The sequence below is a fragment of the Podarcis gaigeae genome (assembly GCF_964106915.1).
Source record: "Podarcis gaigeae genome assembly, chromosome: 10".
Lineage (NCBI taxonomy): Eukaryota > Metazoa > Chordata > Lepidosauria > Squamata > Lacertidae > Podarcis > Podarcis gaigeae.
In genome coordinates this window covers 61,254,334-61,279,442 of record NC_139686.1, presented here as the reverse complement: position 1 = coordinate 61,279,442, position 25,109 = coordinate 61,254,334, and positions in this window count along the sequence as shown.

Here is a 25,109-nt window from a genome sequence, read left to right as displayed (position 1 = left end):
AGCATAGCAACTTCTTGTGGGCCAAGCACACCAAAAATCTAGCTGAGGATAGATTTCAACTAAGCCAGCCATCTCACAGACAAAGCATCCTTTAGACCACACTTAATGAAGAATGTGTATCCATGAATGAAAATAAGAGAATGCAATAAATTTTACCTTTACAACAAATTATCATTAAGCAGCCACAGATAATTTGTCTAGCAAATGATGTACCTTTAGAAGTAGAGCTTCAAACAGATGGAGAAATGGCTGCACTTCCTGTGCTTTTGGCAGCCAAAATTGTGGAAAACTTTATTTAGTTCTCTTTGCAACCCAAACTGTCTGGGTAGCTCACAGTTGTAATACTTTCTTCACAGCCTGTACTTGGCAGGATCCACATGATTTCCCCAGATATTCACCTAATGACAGTAAGTTCCGAAGTGTTGATGGTCATTATCAAGGTCTGGCTGTGCATCAAAGTAAGAAGGCCCAATTCGCACAACCACACAGCAGTGTTGGAAACAAGAATGGAGCTGGTTGCCCCCACACACACTTTGACAAATGTAGTCACAGGACTTGACAATGTAGTGTGCAGTTAATACACCATGATGGCTTTAAAAAAAATATGTACAGTATATTCAAGAGTAGTAGAACCGTGCTGAGTTCAGCTCTGGCCTGAAAAACTTAGGTCCCACCAAGCTGAAAGTATCCCACCAGTAATATGTGGTTTCCCACTAGAAGGTCAGTGAACATCCTACTTTTTCTGCACCATTAGAACCAGTGATATGAATCCAGATATATACTGTAAGCTAGGTGCCACGTGGGTGGCGCTGTGGTCTAAACCACAGAGCCTCTTGGGCTTGCTGATCAGAAGGTTGGCGGTTCGAATCCCCGCGACAGCATGAGCTCCCTTTGCTCGGTCCCTGCTCCTGCCAACCTAGCAGTTCGAAAGCACATCAAAGTGCAAGTAGATAAATAGGTACCACTCCGGTGGGAAGGTAAACAGCGTTTCTGTGCGCTGCTCTGGTTTGTCAGAAATGGCTTAGTCATGCTGGCCACATGACCCAGAAGCTGTCTGTGGACAAACGCCAGCTCCATCAGCCAGTAAAGTGAGATGAGCGCCGCAACCCCAGAGTCATCCGCGACTGGACTGAACGGTCAGGGGTCCCTTTAACTTTTTAGGTGCCAAATGGCTCCTTAAACCAGGGTTACAGTAGCCAAAACAGAATGCCTAGTTGCCATTTTTTGAGCCAGATAAGAGCAGAGCCTACATCACTATTGAAATTATGGTATTATTATGTGCATCAGGTATCTTGGATGTCATGAAGTTTCAATTGCCTCTTGGTAAAAAAATTAAAATCTAACAAATTTATTGCAATAGTCAAGCTGTTTCAAGTGTCTGGATTTCTGGCTTTAATCATACTTTAGTATTCCTTTTTATTATCTGGAGTTCCCCCAAGCAGCAGCAAAACAAAAACCACACATTTTGGCTGGCTGAATGACACGGACATTTCCTTACCCATGTTATTAATTTCCAGTTCTATAGACAGCAAGCTTATTACCTTCAGTGGCAGTCACCTCACAGCGTGAGTCAAATCTGATGTAAATTTTCCCTGAAACTTTTAGGAGAGTCAAGGACGAGATGCTCTAATGATTCTGTTACATCTGGGAACTGTAAACACCTTGGTACAAAATCACCTGAATCTGAGCCAAAGTACAGTACATGAGGTTTTGTTTTCTGGTGTTGTAGCCACCTCACAAAAAGTACATCGCGATCATGCAAAATACATTGATGAAAGTCAAGAGAACTCGATAGCAATCAGTGATAATTTTTTTTTTGGGGGGGGAGATTTCTTCCCAGATGAAGGCCCATAAATGAGAAAAAACGAAAGATTTCATTTTGAAATATCCAATATCCAATAGTACCAGTCTTCATGAAACTGTATGAGTTAATTGTCATGGAAAAAGTTGTTCTAATTGATTGCATTGGCTTCCCATGATTACAGCTTAGACCGATCTAATTTCACAAGGCTAAATGTCCTGAATTAAACTAACCGAATTCATGCTCTCTTATATAATAATAATAATAATAATAATAATAATAATAATAATAATAATTTATTATTTATACCCCGCCCATCTGGCTGGGACTCCCCAGCCACTCTGGGCGGCTTCCATAAAAACAAAAAATACAGTAAAATATCACACGTTAAAAACTTCCCTTAACAGGGCTGCCTTAAGATGTCTTCTGAATGTCAGGTAGTTGTTTATCGCTTTGACATCTGCTGGAAGGGCGTTCCACAGGGCGGGCGCCACTACCGAGAAGGCCCTCTGCCTTCTGTAGCTTTGCTTCTTGCAATGAGGGAACCGCCAGAAGGCCCTCGGCGCTGGACCTCAGCGTCCGGGCAGAATGATGGGGGTGGAGACGCTTCTTCAGGTATACTGGACCGAGGCCGTTTAGGGTTTTAAAGGTCAGCACCAACACTTTGAATTGTGCTCGGAAACATACTGGGAGCCAATGTAGGTCTTTCAAGACCGGTATTATATGGTCTCGGTGGCCGCTCCCAGTCACCAGTCTAGATGCCGCATTCTGGATTAGTTGTAGTTTCCGAGTCACCTTCAAAGGTAGCCCCACGTAGAGTGCATTGCAGTAGTCCAAGCAGGAGATAACCAGAGCATGCACCACTCTGGCGAGACAGTCCGCAGGCAGATAGGGTCTCAGCCTACGTACCAGATGGAGCTGGTAAACAGCTGCCCTGGACACAGATTTGACCTGTGCCTCCATGGACAGCTGTGAGTCCAAAATGACTCCCAGGCTGCGCACCTGGTACTTATGAAAACAAAACACCTTTAGAAAGGGATTACAATTCTACAGCTGATGTTTTAAGCTCAAAACATTAATAGAGCTGGCTGACAAAAATCAGACAACCACCCCCACCTATTCAAAGAATCCCTTTTATTTCCATATCACTTGATGATTACGGTATGGAAAATTCCTCTATATTCCATCATGATAAAGCAGATATTATGCAGACATGTTGCCTGGATTCTGCCAATGTTGGACAAAGGTATCACAAGAGGTGTCTGAGGGCATAGAGAAGAGATGGATAGAAAAGCAGGCAGATGGCTCTCCAAAAGATATACTAGATTGGGGAAGACCCACGTAGAAGGGCACAAGGCTATTGCCATCACTGGAGAATTCTGGCCATGTGATGCTTGTGATTATTGGGTTGGTGGTGGTGTTGAATATGCAGTAACTTTACAAAGTTTAGTGGTATGGTTATAAGACAGATTCTTTGAGTAGTTTGAGGCTGGGGGTGGGGTTTATGCCTACCAACTCTATTAACATTTTAAGGATTCTGGCCTACAGCTATCACTGCAAATTTGGCCCCGGTGTTGGCAGAATCCAGGCAACATGTCTGCATAATATCTGCTTTATCAAGATTTAAAGAGAGAATTAAAAGAAAAAAAATAAACACGTGTGACTTCCGATTAGACTCATTGTATTATTATTTCTATTATTTTTTCACACACAGTTCCATATTACTGTTTTACTTTCTTTGTTTTCATCAGATACAAAAAATATTATATTTCTTATTTTACAAGAATCATTCTAGTTCTGCCAGGAGATGTTTATTATTACAATAGTTTTCCAGATATTCTTTAAAGATTTTCCATTCTTTCTGTACTTTCTGTTTTGGATAACCTCTGACTCTAGCTGTCATCATGGCCAGCTGTAGATATTCTATCGTTTGGCCCTGCCACTCATGTATCGTAGGTGTTTTATTACTTTTCCAGTTTCTTGCAATTAAGATCCTGGATGCTACTGTCGTGTACATAAAAAGGGGTCTAATTTCTTTTTTTGATTTCTGGTGGCATTATGCCTAGGAGGAAGGTTTCAGGTTTTTGCTTAAAGGTTTTCAATGGTGGTGGCAGTGGGGAAAACTAGGACCTGAACCAGTGCACTTTGGGGGCAATGATAGGGTTGAGAGGACAGCATAATGAGGTTGACCAATCGGTGTTAAAGAAGGATAGAACTTTCTTTATGTACGCCACAACAGCAGCAAGAATACTCATCGCAAAATATTGGAAGACACAAGATCTACCCACTTTGGAAGAATGGCAGATGAAGGTGATGGACTATATGGAATTGGCAGAAATGACCGGCAGGATTCAAGACCAGGGAGAAGAGTCAGTGGAGGAAGATTGGAAGAAATTTAAAGATTATTTACAGAGATATTGTAAAATTAAGGAATTTTAGAATAATGTTGGATTGGAACTAAGTGGTTTCTAGCTGTGATGGGTTAAAAGAATATGAAAAAATGGGTTTATATAAGTAAAAATCTAAGATTGTAATGATTTAAGAATAAGATTTTGGTAGTAAAAAGAGGGAAAGAAATTGTTGAATTAATAATTTGATTTGGAATACAAAAAAGGGTGGTATGAGGAGGTCCGAGAAACAAGTAAATGAAAAATAAGGAGATGGAAAGATTGATTGTTTTTAACAATTTTTGTTGGATACTTTTTATTTTTTCTGTTGTTTTTTTTGTAATGTAAAATCCTTAATAAAAATTATTATTAAAAAAAGAGAGACGACAGCATAATGAGGAGGCCACGTAGACCTGCCACACCACCAAAGGGGTAGCTCTGCTGGCAGCAAGGTTTCTTGCAGGGCACATGTTGCTGAAGCAGCACCCAGCATAACTGAACCCCCTTTTTTGTAAAGGGATGCGGGTGCCGCTGTGGTCTAAACCACTGAGCCTCTTGGATTTGCCAATCAGAAAGTCGGCAGTTCGAATCCCCGTGAGTGGGTGAGTTCCCGTTGCTCTGTCCCAGCTCCCGCCAACCTAACAGTTGGAAAGCACACCAGTGCAAGTAGATAAATAGATACCATTATGGCGGGAAGCTAAATGGCGTTTCTGTGCACTCTGGTTTCCATCACAGTGTTCCGTTGTGCCAGAAGCAGTTTAGTCATGCCGGCCACATGACCTGGAAAGCTGTCTGTGGACAAACACTGGCTCCCTTGGCCTGAAAGCGAGATAAGCACCACACGCCTTTGACTGGACTAAACCATCCAGGGGTCCTTTACCTTTACCTTTTACCTAAAGGAGGAGAGGAAAAGGAGATGCAGTTTCCCCTTCCCCTGCCTTCTCCTCACCATACAGTGTTAAAGATATAAAAACCAATTCTCTGATCCACTTCCATCCACATATGTGTTGTTGTTGCTTAGACTTACTAACCATAATTCCCCAGGGCACGCCGCAACAATCTAAAAATACAGTATTAAAGTAAGTTAAAACAATTTGCAATCAGAAGAGCACGGTAGTCAGAAAGACCTAGATCTCAGGTATCGAAGGCCATGTGTTGTGCTTCTTTTCAAATGATAGCAATTATTTCCAGCGAAATTGACTTGCGAGGTGGTGTTTGTTCGATAAGAGATTGAGTGTTTGGGGGGGGGGGAGGGAGACTTGTTTAATTTCATTTTACACAGGTTGTAGAATGACAATAAAGGTATTATTATTATTATTATTATTATTATTATTATTATTATTATTACAGTCATACCTGGGGTTACAGATGCTCCAGGTTGTGTTTTTTGGGGGTTATGGACTGGCCAAAACCCAGAAGTACCAGAATGGGTTACTTCCAGGTTTCGGGGGGTCATGCATGTGCAGAAGCTCTAAAGCGTGCTTTGGCATGCACAAAAGCACTGAATCACAACCCTTGCATGCACAGATGCACTGCTACGGGTTGCGAATGTGCATCCCGCACAGATCACGTTCACAACCCCAGCGTCCACTGTATTATTATTATTATTATTATTATTATTATTATTATTATTATTATTTCCAAATCCGCATCTGCACAAAGTATCTGTAAATTAACATAGGCAAAATCTGTCCCCTCTTTTGTCTGGCAATGCATAAGGAGCCACTCATAGAGAGAGAAAATTGAAGCATCCTGTATGTGGTCCCTTACCTGCATCTGAATTGTACTGTATTCAGGCTGTGAAATAACTATACACTATCCTGTTAAGTGCAACCTTAAGCTTTTCCCTCCCTCTCTTTCCTTGAGACTAGTAAAGCTTGCTGCATGCCTGCAATTTTTATTTTTTTTAAAAGAGTTCAGCCAGGGAACTGTTCAATATCCTGGTAATGAACCTCTCACATTGCCAACACCTGTGCTGTACCTAAATAGCATCAGTATAACTAGTGGGAGGCTTACACCACAGAATTTCTTGGACTTATCCATTTGTGTTTATCCATGGGTTCCAAATAGTTGGGCTAACAAGAGATTTAATCTTGTTCTGTTCTTTTGCGAATAAAACTCCAACTGACATCATTGCAAGTGGTCCTCTCCTGTCCTGTTCACGATGGAGAACTTGGCTTTGGGCACCTGACTTCTGTGTATTTTCTCCATGTGCGAGCCCAAGGAGGCTCAATTTACTGTTTTAATCAGTCATTTGATACAGGGATGTTCAGAAAAGCAATTAACAACACGTGAAGCATGGAAAGAGCATAGGCAATTAGGAAGGCAAACAACAGCATCAAGACAGCCTCCTCTAGAGAAACATGAGTTGTAATTTCCTTGGCACCTGAATTTGGCTGTTTATTATAGAACGTATTTGGGGATCTTCCTTGTAACAGAAAATCATTGGACCATGATCAAAACAGAGACAACATCTGCTCAATTAAAAGCAGCAGCTATAGTGTTGTGGTTGTTGTTTTTTTCTTTGTTATATTAAAAAAAGGAATCTCTGAGACTATGGAGAAGTTAATTTGCTATAGACATTGGAACATAAATAATCAGTCATAGCAGGAGCTGTAACATCATAACTTGGCAGATGTGATGATAAATGGTGACCAACGTTAACTGATGCCCCATCTTGAAAGTAATGTGCAAGTTGTTTATGCTTCCTGTATCTTGACTCAATAAATGCTACATTGCTTGATCAAAAGTCAGCTGACATCACTTTAATCACAGTAGATGGCAAACGCCTTGCCTTCAGATGTGGTAGCTAACCACAACTTTGTACTAAGCCAATCCCTTCCACACCAACTAATAATAATAATAATAATAATAATAATAATAATAATAAATTTATTATTTGTACCCCACCCATCTGGCTGAGTTTCCCCAGCCACTCTGGGTGGCTTCCAGCAAAGACACTAAAATGTCACACATTAAAAACTTCCCTGAACAGGGCTGCCTTCAGATGTCTCCTAAATGTCAGGTAGTTGTTTATCTCTTTGACATCTGATGGGAGGGTGTTCCACAGGGCGGGCACCACTACCGAGAAGGCCCTCTGCCTGGTTCCCTGTAACTTGGCTTCTCGCAGTGAGGGAACCACCAGAAGGCCCTCGGCGCTGGACCTCAGTATCTGGGCAGAACGAGGGGGTGGAGACGTTCCTTCAACCAACTACCCAACCAGATCCCATAATATAAGCATGCTGAGAAGTATGGAGACCATACACATTTTGCAAGAGGTGTGTGGGGTGGTGGGACCTTTTCAAGTCCCTTTTCTGACTACCCCAACCAATTTACCAAGTTCTAGAAAAGGGGAAAGGCTTAACTATAATTATTTCTCCTCCTTTATTTAAAGCATCTTTAATCTGCTGTTGCGCTAAAAAAAGTTCCCAGAGCAGCTCATGGATCAATAATCATTTTTAGAAACACAATTCCTGCACTCAAGTTCACATCACTAAAAAAAAAAAAAAAAATGTGTGTGGAGGGAGGAGGAAAAAGCAAATTAAGAGAAAACTGTACATAAATAAAGACACTCACAGGACTGAAATAAAACTCATAACGTTTATAGTAAACATTTGGTTAGACCATAAGATGTAATGCTGTAATATAATAAGGAATGTATGTCTAAAGTATAATAAAAAAAATATTAAGGAATTATTTACATTTATAGAATGTATATATAGTAATCACGCTTAAGCAAGAGCAATGTAGAGCCAGAAGAGGGGTTGGAGGGAAGCTAATTCGGATAAGATAAAGATTTAAAGCAGAACAATATTGTTAAGCTGTATAGTGTTTTGAAAAAATTAATAAAAAATATGGGGGGGGGGAGAGAAAAGAAAAAGCAAACCTAGGCACTAATTCGTAAATTTACACTGCTTAGAATGACCAGCAGGGATGGAAATAGATGGAATATACATAATAATAGAAATGCGAGGGAGACTTCAGGAGGTATAGAAAACATAACTTCTACAGTGCTACATTTGCCATGATTCTTAGCAGTTAGTACAGTTCTATTTTTTCCTTGATTTTCTAGTTTTACCTTCTGGTAAACTGCTTTGAGGTGGTGGTGGTGGTTGTTGTTGTTTTAACAATCAAGTAAAGTATGAATTTTAGGAAATAAAGATAAGTAAACTTTTGCATTCCTTAAAGTCTAGAAACTCCTGTCACTGTTCTTCTCCACTGTTATGAGTGAAACAAGGAACTATGGCAGCAGTTGGCAGTGATCACGGCAAAATTCGCAGTTACATACCTGACCGAATTTTTCAAAAAGGTTTCGGCTAATAGTGGGATTTTGAGAGGGGCAGATCCGAGGGGAGGGGATGAGATCTTGGGTAGATTATTGCAGTTGCACCACCCAAATTCTGAACTTTGGCAGCCCAGAGTTCTTATTTCCTGTAACGAAGCACGAAATCAGATGCATGGGATTCCAGAGGTATTGTAATATTTTGAGGGCTATTTAGATTCGTATTCCTCCAGTTTTGAGAGCTTTGTTCTGCGAGTGTGTGTGTGTATGTGTGTGCGAGAGCAAGAGAGATTTAAGCCAGCAGATTTCTCTCCCCCTGAAGGAGATTTCATTGACCTAGTTCCACATGCAGCCAGACATAACATGGCAGCCAAGTGACCCAGGCTCTCCGTCAAAACAAACCATTAAAAAAAGCAGCAGCTTGAGACTGATTTAGGACCCTCCGGTCTTTAAATGGTGCCTGGCGTCTTTGATCTGCTAACCGATCACAGGTGGATGAAAGGCGATCCCAAAGACAATTAACAGCAAATTCGACAGGTTCACTGTTTCAAAGAGGCAAGGTAGAGTTTCACCTAGAAGCATGTGGCAAGGGAGGGGGTGAGCGGAGCTCAGATTCAAAGACCCGCGCCAACCGCCAGGCAGCATGAAACAATTGCCCAGGAGAAGGGATAATGTGAAAAGCAACAGCTGAAAAGCACATGCTACCGAATTTCCACACAGGGGAGGAAATCCTGCCAGCAGTGATTATATGCTGGTCCGCCCTTGCGTTTGAAAGAGGCTAAATATTCCGACGTAAAGCTAAAACTGGAGAGGGCAGTGAAACAGCTCCAAATAGAAATATCCAGGCCGGAGTTGACTGGTAATTTGTCCTCAGCAACCATTTTGGACATTAACTCCATTCTTCATGGAGAAGACATTCCAAACAAGAACAGACGAGTGTTTCATTCCCTTCTGTACCCACCTCCTCTCCCCATTTCCCTTAACTGTATTCTCCAATTCACATAGTACATTATTTTAGGTTAAAGAGAGATGCTTCGTTTGCAGAATGGTACCCACGGCAACACTTGGAGCCAGGGTGAGCAGTAGATTCTTCCTCAGTGTCGTTTCCCTCCACTCCAAAAAGACTAAAGTGACAAAATAGTGATTACTTGCTACCTAGTGGATATTGATTACAGACCCTCCAAATGTCCGTATTTTCCAGGGACAGGCCTGGATTTACAGAAGCTGTCCCGGTTTCTGATTTGATCCCAGAACGTCCCATTTTTCCTTAGGACATCCCTATTTTCATGGGAGAAATGTTGGAGGACATGGATTTATGCATCCCCCAAGCCAAAGAGATATCTCCCCTATATGGGGAAGGTTTTATAAAATGTGTAATATTTTATTATGTTTTCAAATATGCTGGAGGCCACCCAGAGTGGCTTGGGCAACCCAGTCATAAAGGCAGGACATTATTATTATTATTATTATTATTATTATTATTATTATTATTATTGAATAGGACATCCCTATTTTCATGGGAGAAATGTTGGAGGGTATGTGATGATGATTTTGAGAACTTTGTTTTTTTTTAATGTTTTTTTATTCAATTTTTTAAACACATACAAAAAAGACAAGCACAACACATAATAAAGACAAACTAAAACAAAAACAAACATGTATAATTTCACAATCTTATTTTCGTATACCTTCTTTCATCCGACTTCCCCATACCTCCCTTTCACTGCATCCTTATTTTACAATTTTTTAGCAACCCGTCAATCCATTTATCCATTTAATTCCCTTTCATTAAGTTTTCCTTAATTTATTAGTTACAGCTGTAATTCTCTACTTCTTACCCCTTGACATCTAACCCTCCTCAATTTTACAACAATTTTTGAGATACATTTTAAATTTCTTCCAGTCTTCTTCCACTGTCTTTTTCCCCTGGTCGCGGATTCTGCCGGTCATCTCTGCCAGTCCCATAAAGTCAATCACCTTTGTCTGCCATTCTTCCAGAGTAGGTAGTTCTTGCATCTTCCAATACTTTGCCAGAAGAATTCTTGCTGCTGTGGTAGCATACATAAAAAAAGTCCTGTCCTTCTTTGGCACCAGTTGGCCAACCATGCCCAGGAGAAAAGCCTCAGGTTTCTTAGGAAAGGTCCACTTAAGGACTTTCTTAATTTCATTATAGATCATTTCCCAGAAGGCTTTGATCCTCGGGCAGGTCCACCAAAGGTGATAAAATGATTTTGAGAACTTTGTTCCCTCTGTGTGTGTGTGTGTGTGTGTGAGAGAGAGAGAGAGAGAGAGAGAGAGAGAGAGAGAGAGAGATACAGACAGACAGACAGACAGACAGACACAGAGAGATTTTTTGCTGAACTACAGCTCCCATCAGCCACAGCAAGCATGCCCAATAGCCAAGGATGGTGGGAGTTGTAGTTCAACAACATCTGGAGGGCCAAAGTTTTCCCACACCTCAAATTAACATTCCTCGCCCCTCAACAGTGCATGGGGGAAAATAAGTCTAACAGCACCCAATTAATTCACTCTTTCTAAAGTACACATCATATATTTAAAGCATCATCTATTTAAAGCACACGTCTCACTGCAAAGAATCATGGGAACTGTAGTTTATTTTTCCACATACCTACATTTCCCAGTACCCTTGATTAACTAGAGTTCCCAGGATTCATTGGGGGCAGTTGTGTGCTTTAAATGTATGGCGTGTACACAATTGTGTTTGTTTGGTTTTTGAGGGTCTCTTCTTACTCTGATACTGTCTCCGGGAATAGTGGTATGGAAATTAAAGTCACTTGGCAATAAAAATCCACCCACACACAAGCACACACTGCATGCCAAAATACTGAACCAATATGTTTCCTTAAAGACTCTTTGTATGAGAATCAATAGGTATGGCTGGGTGGCTGACTCAAGCTAGTCGTGGCGGGCAGTGATTTATTGGCAATTTGTAAATGTGGGCAAAACGGCACATTATTTTTATATATTCCAAATGAACAGAAAATGTCTGTTCCCATGGGCCAGGTGCCTAGCAAAATGTTTATGAATGCAACAAAATACAGGCTGTTTATTAGCAACACGGACAATGGACCATGTAGTTGCCACGTCTCGGCAGCTAAAACTCTTAACAGCCTCATTCCGCTCTTAACTATAGCTCTTGCCAGGTGCATTTACTGTTGTGCTTGTTGGCTGTTACTGTAATATGCTAGGGAAAATCAGAAAGCAATGCCCACCCAGATTCCTTAGCATAGCTGTCAACGTTTACCTTTTTTTTAAGGGAAATTCCCTTATTCCGAATAGGATTCTTCGCAAGTAAAGGGAAAAGTTGACAGCTATGACCCTGGGGGAGAGCAGCAGGGCAAATGGGTGCCTAGACTAGCCCCTAACCTCCAGTAGGGATGTCAACTTGAATAAAATATTGGGGGGGGGGGCAGTAAGCTGCTCCCCACATAATCAATCACATGACACCACATGCACACACCTTGTCAGGATGCTGTTAGCTGCTCCCGGCTGGTTGCCCAGGAAAGCATGGAGACAAGCAAAAGTTTCTTACTGTCCTTTTTCTTCTTCATTTTTTACATAGAGAGGCTATAGAACCCAGCCTCTTGGATAATTGTGTTGTCCCAAGTGAATCTCCACCCCCATCTCTCCTACTTCCTCAATCGCCATTCTCATTGTCTCCTCTATGGGTGCTGCTAAGTGCCCTCTGTCTTTGAGCTCTTCTCTCCTACTTTTAAGGCTCACCGGGTTCTGGGAAATGGAGGGTCTGGGATGCTTTCTAATGATGACGTGTCAACTGGGGGTTGTTCTGGCTCTCCTATGATTTCCCAGATTTCCCCCTCATCTGCCTCTGAGCTGCTACCTCCCTCAAACCCCTGTTATAAATCTATACTGTATTCCTCTCCCTCCTCCCTGGAAGGTAAAGGACGCGGGTGGCGCTGTGGTCTAAACCACTGAGCCTCTTGGGCTTGCTAATCAGAAAGTCAGTGGTTTGAATCCCTACAACAGAGTGAGCTCCCATTGCTTTGTCCCAGCTCCTGTCAACCTAGCAGTTTGAAAGCACACCAGTGCAAACAGATAAATAGGTACCACTGCGGCGGGAAGGACACAATCTCACTGGAGCAAGATGGTTTGAGCATATTACACTGATCCTGGTCTGACTGCACTGGCTACCAATAAGTTTTCGGGCCCAATTCAAAGTGCTGGTTTTGACCTATAAAGCATTAAACGGCTCAGGGTCACAAGACCTCAAGGACCACCTCTTTCCATATGAACCTACTCGGACCCTGAGATCATCTTTCGAGGCTTTTCTTCATGTGCCTCCTCCTTGAGAGGTCCGGAGGGTGGCAACATGAGAACGGGGCCTTCTCTACAGTGGCTCCCCATCTGTGGAATGCTCTCCCCAGGGAAGTTCGCCTGGCGCCTTCATTATACACCTTTAGGCACCAGGCAAACACATTCCTTTTCAACCAGGCCTTTGGTTGATCTGATTTACATCTGTCAGGGAACTGGCATCAGAACAGGGGTGGGAAACAGAGGGCCAGTTGTGTTACAGGGAGCCTCTGAAAATCGTGCGAAGCAGTTCATCTTCCGGTGATGAGGAAAGCCCCACCTCCAGCGGGGAAGAGGTGAAAGGACCAGAGGATGCTGGTGGGAGCCTCAGCACCGCTCCTGGCCAGGCCAGCCAGGAGGGAAGCACGCCCCTTCCGTCACCCACCCTGCGCAGAAGTCTAAAGCACAAAGAGGGAAGGAAAAGGCTGGGCATAACGAGACTTTTATGTCGGGGGAGGTCCAGGAAACAAGCACTCCAGGATTTTGCTAGTGATTGAGGCAGACATGAACTTTGGGGTTTTCCACTGTAAATAGTTTTGCACCTAAATAAAACCTGTAAAAGACAGGTCGGAGTCCTGCCTGGTTACTCATGAGCAATCACCTTTGCTATCTGACAACATCCTATGCCCTTTTAAAGTGTGTTTTTTCTTGGGGGGAAGCTATTGGATTGTTGTTTTTATTTTTATTAGGTATTTTGTGGTTTTATATCTTGATTTTATTCTGTGAACTGTCCTGAGACCCCTGGGTATAGGGTGGTGTATAAATTCAACAGCAGCAGCAGCAGCAACAACAACAACAACAACTCTCCCTACCTGTGATTCCCAGTGTATTGCCTCTGATAGCGCAGGCAGATCATAGCCAATGTGTCAAGTAGAGATCCTGTTCTCTTCCCATGAGAGTGTGCTGTGGGGCAGCAGAGGGGCACTGCCAGCAGCAATTTGGCACAAGAGGAACAGAGGCAAGTGTTCCACCCTCCCTATTAACCCAACTCCTAAAAAGCACCTTCTCTTTCCTGCAGTAGTTACCAGACATTCAGTTATATCCAGACATTTGCTCATCGTATCTGTAAAAACTTGTTTGGCTGGATTTTATTTTATATATATATATATATATATATATATATATATATATATATAGTAATGGTTGTTTTGACTGGATTCTGGAAAGAGGCCCATCTGACCAGAATTTCAGTCATAGATTTTACCAGGATGGTAAATTCTTCCCTCACCGCCAACCCCTTCCCCTGCCAACCCCATGATGTTTTGGTAGCTCAGAGAGTTTGTTTGAAGGGTCAATTTCTGGCAGGCGTGTCCATCCAATAATAATATACATGTGGGGCAGGCATCAGTCCTGGGGTGTCTGAAGGCAAGAGAACTGTGTGCTTTTCCTTGCTACACCTCTACATACTTAAAAAATCCATACGCTGCCTGTCATGTAAGCACCTTAGGCACCTTAAAAAGGTAAAGGGACCCCTGACCATTAGGTCCAGTCGTGACCGACTCTGGGGTTGTGGTGCTCATCTCGCTTTACTGGCCGAGGGAGCTGGCGTACAGCTTCCGGGTCATGTGGCCAGCATGACTAAGCTGCTTCTGGAAAACCAGAGGAGCACACGGAACGCCGTTTACCTTCCTGCCAGAGCGGTACCTATTTATCTACTTGCACTTTGACATGTTTTCGAACTGCTAGGTTGGCAGGAGCAGGGAGCGAGCAACAGGAGCTCACCCCGTTGCGGGGATTCGAACCACCGACCTTCTGATTGGCAAGCCCTAGGCTCTGTGGTTTAACCCACAGCGCCACCCGCGTCCCCTTAGGCAACTTAGGCACTGTCTATTCTCTTAATAAGAATCTCCAACTCCAACTTTTAAGGGTCACCTCTCATAGAGCTTCTCTCAGGCTGCCATATTATCTATCTATCTACAGTGGTACTTCTGGTTAAGAACTTTATTTGTTCCGGAGGTCTTTTCTTAACCTGAAACTGTTCTTAACCTGAGACACCACTTTAGCTAATCGGGCCTCCCGCTGCCGCCACACGATTTCTGTTCTCATCCTGAAGCAAAGTTCTTAGCCCGAGGTACTATTTCTGGGTTAGCAAAGTATGTAACCTGAAGCATCTGTAACCTGAAGCATCTGTAACCTGAGGTACCACTGTATCTATCTATCATCTATCTATCTATCATCTATCTATATCTATCTATCTATCTATCTATCTATCTATCTATCTATCTATCTATCTATATCATCTATCTATCTATCTATATCTATCTATCTATCTATCTATCTATCTATCTATCATCTATCTATCTATCATCTATCTATCATCTATCATCTATCTATCTATATCTATCTATATCTATCTATATCATCTATCTATCTATATCTATCATCTATCTACCTACCTATCTGGGGTTTTTTTCAGCTTGAGATGCTCACAGTGAGTTCCAACAACTCTTTTTCTAGAAAATTAGCACTGCTGTCTGTCTGTCTGTCTGTCTGTCTGTCTGTCTGTCTCTTCCCTGGTTCTTCTTCTTCCTTCTGTTCTCCCAATCTTTCCCAGCTTCTCCCCTCTGCAGCCTCTGAACTATGCCCTTCTGCAAACCACTGTTCTAAATCTATACTGTCTCCCTCTTCTCTGGAAAGTACAGGGGGAGGGGTCCCCACCATTCCTCCTCAGTCCAGTCCCTGACAGTGGCCCATTTAGTCAAGCTGTGGGAAATCCACAAGCAGAATTAGAGCACACGAATACTCTCCCCTCTTGTGGTTTCCAGCAACTGGTATTCAAAAGCATTGCTGCCTCTAACGGTAGAGACTGTGATGCCATCATGTTATTATTACATTCTTCAGGGGATCAATTACTAGCTTTGTTCATCTATGAGTCTTCACTTCCATCTGTAAAATGGGAACAGTGCTATATAATAGGTGTATATATATAAGAGAGCGGAGGCTTATTAGGTCAAGGTTTGGCTCATTATAAATACTGTCTATGGTTGTACAAAGTATGACTCAAATTTGTACAAAGTATGACGCAAATTTGTTGGCATCCTATTGAATTCATTCCTGAGCCGTACACTATGGTGGAGGTCAAAACGTGTATAAATGTGTTTTGTTTCTATACCCCATCAGTGCGAACCTACAGGTCTTGATCTAATAATAGCCGCATTCATTTCACCATCGGCAAACATTTTTTTGTCATCCAGTGTTTACTTGGGTCAGTGGATTCTCATATATTTATTTATTAAGAGTTATTTACCCGGATTGCCTAATAAAGAGCAAATGTATTACAAGTATCTCCCCTTGGCAGTGTACACGGCAAAATAATATTACAGGCAAATATGATAAGCTTACCTATGGAAGCAAGACGAACTGAAATTTGGGTTCTACGGTTTTCTGATAGCATCTTTCAGTTCTCATAAAAGGCCCTTCAGCTGTGCTTTCCCCTTCACCTTTGGGACTCTTTTTCAAGTCCAATTTGTAGTTCCAAAGAAAATAACTGAGGCAGTTTGGCTTGGTTTCTGTTTGGCAAGCCTCCTTTCTGAAGGAGTGCAGTCTCTTAGTCCAGCATATTAGCTGACTCACTACAAACCGCACCCCTCCAGGGAGGTTTTTATTCACTCCTCCCCCTCCTCAATCCGCCATATTTCAGCGAAGAGGCCTGCATGTCGGGATAAAAATAGCTATTAGAACTCTACTGCATCTTCAGTGTTTCTGACAAGATTATTATAGGAGCAGCATGCAATAAATTGTCTCCGAACCAATGCCGATCCAAATCTGCATAGCGAAAAGTAATGCTCAGGAGCAGGAAACTAGCCACAGACAGTCGCCCATAAACTTCAGTGGAGAAATGCCTTGCCTGGGGTTGAGTCATGATGTGTCCAACTGAGAAAAGAAGGGATGTTTGAGAAGGAAGGGTGAGAAACTTGCAGGCCCTGAATAAAGATTTGTAGGCCTGTCCTGTGGTATTTAAGGGACGCGGGTGGCACTGTGGGTTAAACCACAGAGCCTAGGACTTGCCGATCAGAAGGTTGGCGGTTCGAATCCCCGCAACGGGGTGAGCTCCCATTGCTCGGTCCCTGCTCCTGCCGATCAGAAGGTCGGCGTTTCGAATCCCCGCAACAGGGTGAGCTCCTGTTGCTCGGTCCCTGCTCCTGCCAACCTAGCAGTTCGAAAGCACATCAAAGTGCAAGTAGATAAATAGGTACTGCTCCGCCGGGAAGGTAAACGGCGTTTCCGTGCGCTGCTCTGGTTTCGCCAGAAGCGGCTTAGTCATGCTGGCCACATGACCTGGAAGCTGTACGCCGGCTCCCTCGGCCAATAAAGCGAGATGAGCGCCGCAACCCCAGAGTCGGTCACGACTGGACCTAATGGTCAGGGGTCCCTTTACCTTTACTACTTGTGGTATTTATCCTAAACTGAGAGAGAGCTAACCGTGAATCATTACTGGAAGAACAGTGCTATACATGTCAGCATCTTTGGGGAAAAGCACTGACATGCGCAGGAACTAAAAATGTCAGGATCGGCTCTCAAGATGATTTTTCGAAGCCTATTTTTGTATGTTATTATTAGTGCACAAGCGCATGCACTCTGGACAGCTTGCAGGAAACAGTGATTTGTGATTTGAATAAAGCCAGCACTTCCACCCCCAACACACACTTTTCTCTTCTCGCTGTAACCGATGCCAAGTATGTGTGCTAATGTTAACATGTTCAGACCCTGTCTCATTTCGCCGGGGGCAACATTATACCATTAGGCACGTGCAAGCCCTCAAATATGTGAGCTTTTACAGTTTATTGTTCTATTTCATGGCGCACTTGAGGATTATTTCATGACTGGGCTGCACCACCAAACCTTGCGACTTGCCTGACTTTCTTCATCTTGTTGTTCTGAAATGTTGAAGCAGACTTCCTTGTTTTACTGCTTCTGAAGTACCCGTCTCAGACACACCAAGAGCTGTCTCTGTTGTTGTAGCCTTTAATTTAGTCTACTGTCCAGGAAGTGGCCTGCTTGATACCCTCTCCCTTTTACTTAACCGAGCCGAGTCTGACATTTCTGAAAGGAAACAGCTGCACTTCAGGAAAACACCAAAACGCTGGTTATTCTTTCCCTTATGTTATTGCTACAGATGTGCAGGCAAAGACTGAATTAGTTATTCTGCATTGCATCCATTCACCTTTCTATGCATTCCGACATGAATACACGGTTCCTTCTCTCATTTAACCTTGTGCTAAATTGTTGCCCCATCTTCTTCCTGCTTTCTCGTTCCTGCCCACCCAACCCTTTGTTTCCCCAGTATTTCTGCAGCGGCCACTCCCCCTACTGTCCCTAGTCCCTGAGATCCCCATCTCTAGACAAAATAACTTTCTACTTCTTCACCACAGCTGCTGCTCCTGTTTTAAAAACAACATGACAAATCCTTCCCTCTCAGCAGGAGGGTGTTCAAGGTCTGAGATACTGACTGCCAGTTAGCTATCAAGAAGAAGAAGAAGAGTTTGGATTTGATACCCCGCTTTATCACTACCCTAAGGTGTCTCAAAGCGGCTAACAACCTCCTTTCCCTTCCTCCCCCACAACAAACACTCTGTGAGGTGAGTGGGGCTGAGAGACTTCAAAGAAGTGTGACTAGCCCAAGGTCACCCAGCAGCTGCATGTGGAGGAGCAGAGACGCGAACCCGGTTCACCAGATTACGAGTCTACCGCTCTTAACCATTACACCACACTAGCTTTCTCAAGCTAAGTTCATTGTCCTGCTTTTGGTATACAAACCCTACATGGCTTGCAATTGTAAAGGTAAAGGGACCCCTGACCATTAGGTCCAGTTGTGGCCATCTCTGGGGTTGCGGTGCTCATCTCACTTTATTGGCCAAGGGAGCCGGCATACAGCTTCCAGGTCATGTGGCCAGCATGACTAAGCCGCTTCTGGTGAGCCAGAGCAGCACGCGGAAACGCTGTTTACCTTCCCGCTGGAGCGGTACCTATTTATCTACTTGCACTTTGATGTGCTTTCAAACTGCTAGGTTGGCAGGAGCAGGGACCGAGCAACAGGAACTCACCCCGTTGCGGGGATTCGAACCGCCAACCTTCTGATCGGCAAGTCCTAGGCTCTGTGGTTTAACCCACAGCGTCACCTGTGTCCCGGCTTGCAATTAGGATGTCATAAAAAATAATCTCATCCCTTATACAGTGGTACCTTGGGTTACAGATGCTTCAGGTTACAGACACTTCAGGTTACAAACTCCACTAAACCAGAAATAGTACCTCGGGTTAAGAACTTTGCTTCAGGATAAGAACAGAAATCGCATGGCTGCAGCGCGGCGGCAGCGGGAGGCTCCATTACCTAAAGTGGTACCTCAGATTAAGAACAGTTAGTCAGGTTAAGAACGGACCTCCAGAACGAATTAAGTTCTTAACCTGAAGTGCCACTGTATACCCAATTGATGATCACACTCAGGCCCATTTGCCGCTCCCCCATATTTTTGGGTGTGGGGCCACCCCGCAAAGTCCAAAGGTGTCAGGCGTGGAGAGTCCTTCTCTTCCTTCGGTAACATCACAGATAAGAATTAGCCAGCAGTTGATAGATTTATAGCCCTTTTATTACAGCATCATGTTGCAAGCACAAATACACAGCTCTCCGCAAGGAGGGCAGTTGGCTACTCAAAATTCTCCTTCTGACTTTTGCAGCATTTTAGGTGCCAACGGGAAGTTCCTCCCTCCCTCTGACTCCTTTGCTCTCTGATACGTTTGGACCTCCGAGTCCATGGTGAGCGGGGGTTCCCCACAATCACAAGTAATGTCTCAACTAGTTGCCCCCTCCCTTCTGGTTCTCTTGTCATTATCTCATAACTGGGTAACTCCTCCCTAAACTGTTCAACTTCTGTCTCTCTGGAGACAAGGGGAGGCAATTTTTACCCCTCCAGCTCTCCATCAGAGAGAAGCTGGTCTGCCATAGAATGCATTCCTCAGTCCTCTTCTTCAGACCATTCCCTGACAAAAGGTGATGGGAAGCAGCCCCAGGCTGGTGGCAGTAGCAGGAGGAGGCAGAACTGCACCCCTTGAACCCATGCTGCCTCTGCTTTGCAGCAGCACACAGCTCTGCCCCAGCACCTCCCAAGGAGGCAAGCTCAGAGCCAAGTGTAGCGTGGCTTCAATGCCCGTGGCTCCTTCTCTTCTTCCTGCCATGGTGGGGAGGCGGGAAGCAGCCTCAGTCCCATGGTGATGACAAGAGGAGGAGAAGCTATGGCCACTGAAGCCATGCCACTTGTCTTCCCCTTCAGTTCCTCCAGTGTCCTGACTCCACACGCACAATGTCAGGACATCATATACATGATGTCACACAGTGTGTGTTACCTCCCCCATTCTTCTTTGGAAGCTGGTGCCTAGCTACAGGTGAGGGCCTCCTGCAGATGCCACATTGCCAGGGGATCCTTTCCGTACGATGTCAGAATTGGGCCTTTAGTGTGGTAGCACCTACCCTTGGAAATTACAACATGTTATGTTTTAGATGGGGATGAGTGTCGGTCTCTATTGACTTAATAATAATAATAATAATAATAATAATAATAATAATAATAATTTATACCCCGCCCACTCTGGGTGGGTCCCAACAGAATTGATTATTATGATAATGATAATGATGATGATGATGATGATGATGATGATGATAATAATAATAATAATAATAATAATAAAGCAATAACATACATTAAAAACTTCCCTAAGCAGGGCTGCCTTCAGATGTTTTCTAGAAGTCAGGTAGTCATTTATTTCCTTGACATCTAATGGGAGGGCGTTGCAGAGGGTGGGCTCCACTACTGAGAAGGCCCTCTGCCTGGTTCCCTGTAACCTCACTTCTCGCAGTGTGGGAACCGCTAGAAGGCCCTCGGAGCTGGACCTTAGTGTCTATCTTTATCCTTGTCTGTATCTGCATTGGATTTCAAATTCATTTTTATATAGGTCCTTATTGTCAATGTGTTTATTAATCACTTTGGATCCCAGTGCTACTGGGTCCTGCAATGCTACTATACCTGTCATCCAGGAAGAAGCAATTCAGCAAGCAGGTTGAAGACACCTTGGTAGCTTCTTGGAAGGGTTGATTCCTGTTGTTTTCAGGGAAGGGGAGGCGATGGGGAGGTTAGCGCAGTGGAAGTGCATCTTGAGAGCATTGGATGGGCTCTGCCAGTGAGTTTGCACAGCAACACCTTCCCTCACTCTCCAGTTAAGCAAGAGGGATCCACCTGCCGGGATGGTAGCACAGAATTTGCACCCAACCTGATGAGCCACTTCTGGTTACATGCTCTGCAGAGAAAGAAGGAAAGAAAAAGCTAAAAGCCAAAGCTACAGCAGACAGGTAAATACATGGAAAAGAGACTCTCCATCTTGGAGTAAAACCGGAGCCAAATTCATAAAGTAAACAAATAGGATGATTCCCACCCCCAATACATATGTTCAGACAGTGCTCCCCCCCTAAAAATGTTTCTCATTTTGACTCAAGAAAATCACCAAAATCGGGGAAAATAAATACAGTAAATGGACAAAAGTACAAAGAACATGCAGAAGAAGAAGAAGAAGAGGAAGAAGAAGAGGAAGAGGAGTTTGGATTTGATATCCCGCCTTTCTTTCACTCCCTTTAAGGAGTCTCAAAGTGGCTAACATTCTCCTTTCCCTTCCTCCTCCACAATAAACACTCTGTGAGGTGAGTGGGGCTGAGAGACTTCAAAGAAGTGTGACTAGATTACAAGTCCACCACTCTTAACCACTACACCATACTGGCTCTTTACTAATATTACTAATATTCAAATACTGCCCCTCAATGAGGCCAAACTTTCATCAGTAAAACACCACACATCAAACGCTCACTTCCGTCTGAGACTCAGGAAACACCATGACAGGGATTGAGGCCACCATCAGGAGTAGCAATGGAACTGACGATTCACCGTGCTAGAGAAGAAACTAAAAAATTCACAATTTTTAGTTTCTTTTCCCATTAAATTCTCAAAATATTTAGGGGTATGTGTACCCCTGTGTACCCCCCAAAAAATCACTGTGTGTAGGATACAGATTGTTCCTGGGCATAATGCACTGGTGTGTGGCAAAAAAATTGACAGCGGAACAGTTAGGACCAGAGGTGCCAGCTTGCGAGGACAATTGTGGGGGCCAATGTCCCACCTGAGAGCATCACACCTCCCTCCCTAAGCAGGGCAGAAATTTCCCGGGTTTTTGGAAGGATGTGCCAGTCTTTAATACTTAAATATTCTAAATTACCAGGAACATTTAGGGGGCTAGGCTAGTCTCCCTAGTTCAATAACCTCATGTCACTGGTGCAATATTTTATCTGTATGGACAGGGCTTAAATATATATTTTATATTTAGTTTCACAAAAGCACCGCTAGAAAGTATAGCTCTCAGATTAAATAATAAGCCCAAGAACTATGTTTCCAGAAATTTATTTTTTTCCTGTAGTATTGTACAGCAATTACGAAACTTCCAAAGCCATTTGTTAGAGGAAATTGTTCATTAGCTTGCTCTGAAGTTTAAAAACACACCTGCAAATTTTAGGAGTTTTCATTCTCCAACACCTATTCTTTTCTTATATTTTAAAAAAAAAGCTCTTAAAAATTCATAAGCCTTGCAAATGTGAAGCTGTGAGGAACTGCAATGCAAGTTTCACACCATTGCCAGGGAAACTGAGACTTGCCTGGAAAAAAATGTAGGTTACAATGTGTATTTTGCATGAGATTCCCTAAGAATGTGGCAATGCATTAACAAAGAACTAGTCTCATTCACAGAAACAGATTATCTTTCTATAGAAGATCACAGTCAGCCAACAATATAGCACTCCAGCAATCTTCTGTTTGTAGGCTTGCTTGTTCAGCTGTTTGTATGCTCACAAATCTTAGCTTAAAAAATCTGCCGAAATACTGGAGTTGAAGCAACTCTTTGCCATGAAGCACTAGATGCCAAATACATTGGAGATGGTGGGACCAGTTCGCACATGGAACTAGTGGGGAAGGTAAAGATAAAAAAGATAAAGGACCCCTGGACAGTTAAGTCCAGTCAAAGGTGACTATGGGGTTGTGGCGCTCATCTCACTTTCAGGCTGAGGGAGCTGGTGTTTGTCCACAGACAGCTTTCCGGGTCATGTGGCTAGCTGGACTAAACTGCTTCAGGCGCAACGAAACACTGTGACGGAAACCAGAGCGCATGGAAATGTCGTTTACCTTCCCGCCACAGCAGTCCCTATTTATCTACTTGCACTAGTGTGCTTTCCAACTGGTAGGTTGGTAGGCGTTAGGACAGAGCAACAAGAGCTCAGTCCATCATGGGGATTTGAACCGCCAGTCTTCTGATTGGCAAGCCCAAGAGGCTCAGTGGTTTAGACCACTGAGTTTCCAATGTTCTCTTATAATGGCAATGACACTCACACGAGAAGTGCCAGAAAACTGAGTTCTGTTGAGTTCCAGCTGGGGAAAAAAGCCCTGGGTATACACAAGCATATATATTCCCTTGCATTGATATGAGCCTGTGTGGAAAATGTCATGTGAAACCAGGGGGACTAAAGTGTGCTTACAGCTGCACATACACACTTACCTGGGAGTAAGCCCCATTCAACTCAATGAAGCTTACTGCTGAGTTGATGGGTATAAGGTTGCAGTGAAGCTCTGGATTATTGCTTAAATAGCGCTAATACAGAACACCCCCCCCCTTTTTTTAGCTGTGCATTAATTCTATACAGTTTCAAAAATAGTTAAAAACCTTTTAGAATCAACGGCAAGACATGGAGGGAAACCAAAACCAAAGGACTCTCTCTGAGTATATCCCTATAATTTTTTAAAAGAAAATCATTCCTAAATGCTCCAAAGGGAGGAAGCCGTTTGATGAATAGCTGGAGCCTACCGTCATGTCCGGGACGCAGGTGGCGCTGTCGGTTAAAGCCTCAGCACCTAGGACTTGCCGATCGAAAGGTCGGCGGTTCGAATCCCTGCGGCGGGGTGCGCTCCCGCTGCTCGGTCCCAGCGCCTGCCAACCTAGCAGTTCGAAAGCACCTCCCGGTGCAAGTAGATCAATAGGGACCGCTTACCAGCGGGAAGGTAAACGGCGTTTCCGTGTGCGGCTCTGGCTCGCCAGATGCAGCTTTGTCACACTGGCCACGTGACCCGGAAGTGTCTCCGGACAACGCTGGCCCCTGGCCTCTTGAGTGAGATGGGCGCACAACCCCAGAGTCTGTCAAGACTGGCCCGTACGGGCAGGGGTACCTTTACCTTTACCTTACCAGCGGGAAGGTAAACGGTGTTTCCGTGTGCGGCTCTGGCTCGCCAGATGCAGCTTTGTCACGCTGGCCACGTGACCCGGAAGTGTCTCCGGACAGCGCTGGCCCCTGGCCTCTTGAGTGAGATGGGCGCACAACCCCAGAGTCTGTCAAGACTGGCCCGTACGGGCAGGGGTACCTTTACCTTTACCTTACCGTCATGTCGGCTTTCTCAAGGCAATCAAAAGAATCCATCAGGGTGAACATAATAGTTGAAATACAATTGCCTTTCTCTGGGGTGGGCAGAAAAGTTATGTATGGCAGCTGGAGCTGTTGAGCAGCTGACAAGTTGCGTTTTTATGGCCTGTTTGAAACAATCTATTTCGACATTTCAGGAATTGCCAGAGCTTCTCCGAAAAGCCGAGCACGCAGTCAGGACCCAACAAGTGCCGGTGCCAAGCTAAAGTTTAATTAAGTTACCTACTGAGAAAGCTACCACAGGGAAAGTTCTTCAGCGAGCGCTGGATTTTCAAGCCAGTCAAGGGTATCCATAAGAAGACAGATATTTCAACACCGGGAGTGTTTCGCCCTAGTTCCTATACAATCATATGAATTATACATCTTCTCAGGCCACATAGGAATTGTACTGGTACAAAATACTAGCATTTCCACGAAAGTAAAAACAACAACAGGTAAATCAAGTCAAAGAAGCTATTACTCTGAGCAAAAGGGATATGGACAAAAAAAAGGTTGGCTCCATTAAGTAGCCCAGAGGTTTTCAACATTTTTTTGAGCCCACGGCTCTTGTGACCACCTGCATTCTTTCTGTGGCACCCCTGTGGTGCTCAGGAGCCCAGTTATGTCTTAAAATGTTTTGGGAAATGATATATAATGAGTTAAAGAAAGTGTTTCATTTAACGTTTGTGAAAAAATCCCGAAGCTTTCTTGTTAGGGATTATGGGGAAAGACCTGCCAAAGAAATTTAAAAACACTTTTATGTATGAGACAACAGCGGCAAGAGTCTTAATAGCACAAGGATGGAAGAATGAAGAAATCCCAACAAAAGAATCA